We start from the raw sequence: 6000 nt of genomic DNA, 5'->3' as shown, positions 1-6000 counted from the left end.
ATAATACTACATTTTATTAGCAGCTTATAGTCTCTGATCATGCTATTGCAAATGCCTGTAGCAGCCAGGGTCTATGGTACCATAGCAGGAATCTGGCAGCTTTAGGACCCTTGCCATATGCTGTCTAGCTAGCCCTAGGGTGCTCAGCACAGGCCGGAGACTTACAATGGTCTATGACACAGGTCTTCAACCTGTGGCCCTCCAGATGTTATGGAACTACATGTACCAGCATGCCCTGACAGTTTTGGCATGCTCTTATAGGAAAAAAAAATGTGGCAATGCATGTTGGAACATGTAGTTTCACAACATCTGGGGGGCCATTGAAGATCCATGGTCTATGATATATTTGGGAGAACCATTTCACCTTGTGTGGAGCGGAGCATAGAAACTTAAGTGACAGCTCTGTTGAACAGCCTAAAACTTACCTTCATCTGCACTTTAGCATACTCTGAGTTGCTTGCAGCTTTACGGAACTGTGAACATTGGGTCAGGGCTAAAAAAAGGGCAAAAGCGCTTATTTAGAGTTTAAGATTTGTAAGTTTGTTTGCATATTATTGCGCAATAATATAGATATTTAAGCACTTAGGTGTTACAGCAAAAGGTTGAATAGAGAGTTATTAAATGGTACAGATATTTGAATGTGTTCAATTTAAAGTGATTAATTACAAGTACAATAAGAATGTTCATTGGTTGTAACATAATACAGTAGAATTGTAGAATACATTTGTTTACTTTAAGAAAACATCTAATCAGTCGTTCTTCTCTGCGGGCGTCCTCGGAGATTTGCATAGTCTCCGAGGTGCTCGTAGCGGGGTGGGCATACAGTAGGCGGGCAGGGGGCCTTCGCAGGGTTTCCTGGGCGTACTCACAAAAATATTGGATGCACCCAGGAAATGCTGGGCATCAGCAAGTGAACGGGGGTGGCTACTTGCCTTCCGGGGGCCGGCAGCAGACGTCACCGAATGTCAGCTGCCCACAATGTTCACGGAGCAGGGTGCCACTAAATAAAGTCACCAGGGAGTGAGCGCTTCAGAAATCGACCATCGAATGATTTTGGGAAAATATGCGAATAGCGGGGTGTGGGCATTTGGGCGGTGCTAAAAAGCTCACAAAGAAGCAAAATAACACTGCTTTGTGAGCCAACCAGAATAAGGGCCATACTGCTTATTAATGGGTGCAAGAATAGTGTAGCCCTGGCAGAAACAATGGTTAAGCATAGAGAACCCCAAGTAGGCATCGGCCTGGCTGCGATCCCATGGGAATGCCCAGCATTTCATAGAGACGCCCATGCCACTTTCATGGAGGAGAAACATCCTCCGGTGCGTGACAGCACTTGATGCTCTAATGAAGTGAACTATTAGGGGGAGCAGGCAAGAAACCGAATGGACATTCCAAACTACATCATCTACATATGCGATGGTCAGTGGGATGTACCGCCAATGCTTTGTACATTCCGTCCAGAGAGAGAGAGAGAGAGAGAGAGTTGGGGCAGAGAGAGACTGGACACACTTGTCGGCATAAGCAGGCAGCAAACGGAACACATGAATTCCCCGCCTGACTCTGCAACGCCCCAATTGCTGGCTCAATAATCCTGGCTGGTACACACTTTTGCAGAAGAAAATCAACTAAATAAAAATGTATTGTTTGTGGGGAAACAATTGTTGTCACTGATTTTCATTCTGTCTTTGACTGATCTTCCTTAACCATTGCATTGGCAGGTCTCAGTATCATATCCGCCACAGACGGCTCCTATTTATTTTTGATCTGTCCGACAGGGGGCGCTTACCTGTTTGCTAGGCTGCAAGTATATGCAGCTTAGCGAACAGGACTGAATAAGGCCCTTTATCTGTCTGTGCTCATGGTCGCCATCTCTCTCTCTACAGATCTCACACACTCTCCCTCTGACCCAGGTTAATGGCTGTGAGGGGTAAGGAGACAGGAGGGAAGAAGGACACAGAAAACTCATAAGTTACCTAACAACTCACCTCTGATATAATGCTAGAACAGGTCCAGGTGCAGCACATTTTCGGTGTACACATAGGTGGCCAGCTGATCACCCGTTGTACTCGAGTAGACCTGGGTAACATAGATAAAGGTTATTACTGCACTATTCACACAATACTGACTATAGTGCACAACCTAGGGGTCTAGTTACTAACATGCAGCAATAAGGTGGATTGTCTATTACCTATTATTGGGGCAACAGAAACTCACTTATTGCCACCATCAGAGAAAGGTGACTAATATCTGGGACTTAAAAATACTTTCTACCTCACTCTTCCCAACTGCTTTAAATGTAATAAAATATATTTTTAACCAATTTATCATCTTTTTTTCATGGATTTTTGTAGGAAACACCCTTTCAGCATTTTATATGTGAAAATGGGAAACAGGGACAGAGGGGCGCACAATCACTGTACTATAGTGTTCTCAGATCCAGTCCTCTGCATACACTGGCAGTGCATGTTTTCCATATGTCCTTGCTGGAGCACAGGCATATTCATTACTCACTGACACATTATAAAATATCTACAGATGATTCTTAGGATTTCACTTGTGTTTCTGTGAGGAGACCTGTAAATTGTGCGACGTTAGCTTGTCCCAAGAACTGGAAATGGGAAGCAATGCTCCTCTATAAGAAATGAATGTTACAGTAAGGGGGTCATATTGTTCATTTGCACCCCCACGTGGTCCAGCGATGGTTTTTTTCCGTGCATGCGCATAATGAATTATGCGCATGTGCAGGGTCCCTGGGCGACTGAACTCAGCGACTGATCAGTTCACACTGACCAATGTGGGCCAGGGGAGTGGGGCAGCAGAGTAGGGTGTCCACCATGGGAACGCTCAGTATTTCATGGCCGTCCCTATGGGATTGCGTGCAGCGGGTGGTGTGCCAGGGTTGGACGGCTGACGTCACATGACGTTGGGCAGGCGGATGACGTCAGCCGTCCGTCCTGGTTTCGGCCGGCCACTGACTTATATTTGCGTGGCCTGGATAAGTCATTCGGTGGTCGGTGATCATCAAATGATTTCTCCTGCTGCGGGCACATGAGAGGGTATGTGTATTCGTGACACTTCCCCTCGCATGGTTGCAAGGTGATACGGTGGCGATTCGGCAGGGGCAGGCCCTCTGGGACTCGGTACGCTGCGAGTTTCACAGCTTACCGAGTCAACCAGAATCAGGGCCTAAGTGTAGAGATGGTGATGTGTTATATGTGTTATATAAAATATCTCTCAATAATCCATCTATGCCAAATCACTTCAGTCAGACACAAAGCCCTCTGACTGGCTCACTGGTCACCAAAGGCTATCCGCTTACGCAGCACTTTCCCAGTTACAGGAAGAACACTATACACTTGTACCCAGACCGTCCAATAGGACCCTTCCATCAGGTACAGAAAGCTCTGCTCCCGGACTTCCCAGGTGCAGTTACCTGCAGTGAAACAGCTTTCTCATCAATTATCTAGTTCAACACAGGTGACTACAATCATAAACAGGGGGAAGCCCAAGAGCAGATCCTCTTGTACCTGATGGAAGGGGTCATGCTAGGGAATCTGTTATTCCCCCACTCCCATCCCTAACTCCTATCTCACATGTCAATACAGACAAAAGTAAAACAGTACGGATGGCCATTGACCATCGATGATTCCAAATCATCGATGGTTCATGGCCAATGTCGAATACTTTAGCCATCGATGGGGGAGAACCAGATGGTTTCCCTCCATCGATGGAACAGCAAAACGATGTTTGCCTTTTTTTTAAAAGCGCTGGGACACAGAGCATAGCTCTGCCCCCCGACACCAGCGAAGCCCCGTCCCCCGTGTTTTGATTGGCCCACAGCCCAATCAAACACAATGGATGACCATTGATATGTAAAAATATCGATGGACATCCATTGCATAGTTTAGCACTATCGATGGCCAGTTGCAGAATTGCCATCGATGGCAATGGCAACGATGGCCATCCCTATAAAACAGATATTTTAGTAGATGTATTTAAAAGTGAAATAACATAGGCACCTGATTATCAGTACCCCGGAGGGCTGTATTCTATTGTATTATGTTGGTGAAATAGTTACAGCCATACATTTATGTACATTTAATGTTCCTTTCTTGCAGTTAGATTATAAATTAGGAACATGTACATAGGATTTCACTGAAATTAGGCACAAATAACATTAACAGGGTAAGTTATAGCAACTTAGAAATCCTAAAAATAAAATTAGACCCATTAGCATGGATACTATAGAGTGTATATGGGAGAGCAGCAAGCTGGTCACATGACCCAAGCTATACACTTTCATAGCTGAGAGTGGCAGTTATTTTCCAACTGGCATCTCTGCAGCAGACAGCATCAGAGGAGGAAGCAGGAGCCCAAGCAGAGGATTGAGAAGGGGAGAAAAAGCGATTTCAGGAGACAGAAAGCCAATTACTGGATCAGGTGAACCCGTCGTAAGACGCAGGAGCCGAATCAGGAGAGGTAAGTAAACTTATTGGATCAGGTGTACCCGTCGGAAGACGCAGGAGCCAGATCAGGAGAGGTAAATCGACTCATTGGATTAGGTGTACCCGTCGGAAGACGCAGGAGCCAGATCAGGAGAGGTAAATCGACTTATTGGATCAGGTGTACCCGTCGGAAGACGCAGGAGCCAGATCAGGAGAGGTAAATCGACTCATTGGATCAGGTGTACCCGTCGGAAGACGCAGGAGCCAGATCAGGAGAGGTAAATTGACCAATTGGATCAGGTGTACCCGTCTGAAGACGCAGGAGCCAGATCAGGAAAGGTAAATTGACCAATTGGATCAGGTATACCCGTCGGAAGACGCAGGAGCCAGATCAGGAGAGGTAAATTGACCAATTGGATCAGGTGTACCCGTCGGAAGACGCAGGAGCCAGATCAGGAGAGGTAAATTGACCAATTGGATCAGGTGTACCCGTCGGAAGACGCAGGAGCCAGATCAGGAAAGGTAAATTGACCAATTGGATCAGGTGTACCCGTCGGAAGACGCAGGAGCCAGATCAGGAAAGGTAAATTGACCAATTGGATCAGGTGTACCCGTCGGAAGACGCAGGAGCCAGATCAGGAAAGGTAAATTGACCAATTGGATCAGGTGTACCCGTCGGAAGACGCAGGAGCCAGATCAGGAGAGGTAAATCGACTTATTGGATCAGGTGTACCCGTCAGAAGACGCAGGAGCCAGATCAGGAGAGGTAAGTCAACTCATTGGATCAGGTGTACCCGTCTGAAGACGCAGGAGCCAGATCAGGAAAGGTAAATTGACCAATTGGATCAGGTGTACCCGTCGGAAGACGCAGGAGCCAGATCAGGAGAGGTAAATTGACCAATTGGATCAGGTGTACCCGTCGGAAGACGCAGGAGCCAGATCAGGAAAGGTAAATTGACCAATTGGATCAGGTGTACCCGTCGGAAGACGCAGGAGCCAGATCAGGAAAGGTAAATTGACCAATTGGATCAGGTGTACCCATCGGAAGACGCAGGAGCCAGATCAGGAGAGGTAAATCGACTTATTGGATCAGGTGTACCCGTCAGAAGACGCAGGAGCCAGATCAGGAGAGGTGAGTCAACTCATTGGATCAGGTGTTCCCGTCGGAAGACGCAGGAGCCAGATCAGGAGAGGTAAATCGACTTATTGGATCAGGTGTACCCGTCAGAAGACGCAGGAGCCAGATCAGGAGAGGTAAGTCAACTCATTGGATCAGGTGTACCCGTCGGAAGACGCAGGAGCCAGATCAGGAGAGGTAAATTGACCAATTGGATCAGGTGTACCCGTCGGAAGACGCAGGAGCCAGATCAGGAAAGGTAAATTGACCAATTGGATCAGGTGTACCCGTCGGAAGACGCAGGAGCCAGATCAGGAAAGGTAAATTGACCAATTGGATCAGGTGTACCCATCGGAAGACGCAGGAGCCAGATCAGGAGAGGTAAATCGACTTATTGGATCAGGTGTACCCGTCAGAAGACGCAGGAGCCAGATCAGG

The 6000-nt window shown here is 47.1% G+C and overlaps 1 long non-coding RNA gene across 1 annotated transcript in view; it reads right to left on the bottom strand.

The window, feature by feature from the left end:
* Window positions 1–423: 423 nt before the first annotated feature.
* The window catches only part of LOC146054529 (uncharacterized), a 128358-nt gene continuing 122781 nt past the window's right edge, over window positions 424–6000 (bottom strand). Inside the window, exon 5 of the long non-coding RNA XR_014468221.1 lies at window positions 424–493. This is a non-coding gene — a long non-coding RNA (uncharacterized LOC146054529). The remainder of the gene's footprint in view (window positions 494–6000) is intronic.

The sequence above is a fragment of the Crinia signifera genome, unplaced genomic scaffold (assembly GCF_055691185.1).
Source record: "Crinia signifera unplaced genomic scaffold, ASM5569118v1 HAP2_SCAFFOLD_249, whole genome shotgun sequence".
In the NCBI taxonomy this organism is placed as follows: Eukaryota; Metazoa; Chordata; class Amphibia; order Anura; family Myobatrachidae; genus Crinia; species Crinia signifera.
The sequence above is the reverse complement of the archived record's forward strand: the minus strand, read 5'-3'. Positions and strand labels throughout refer to the sequence as shown.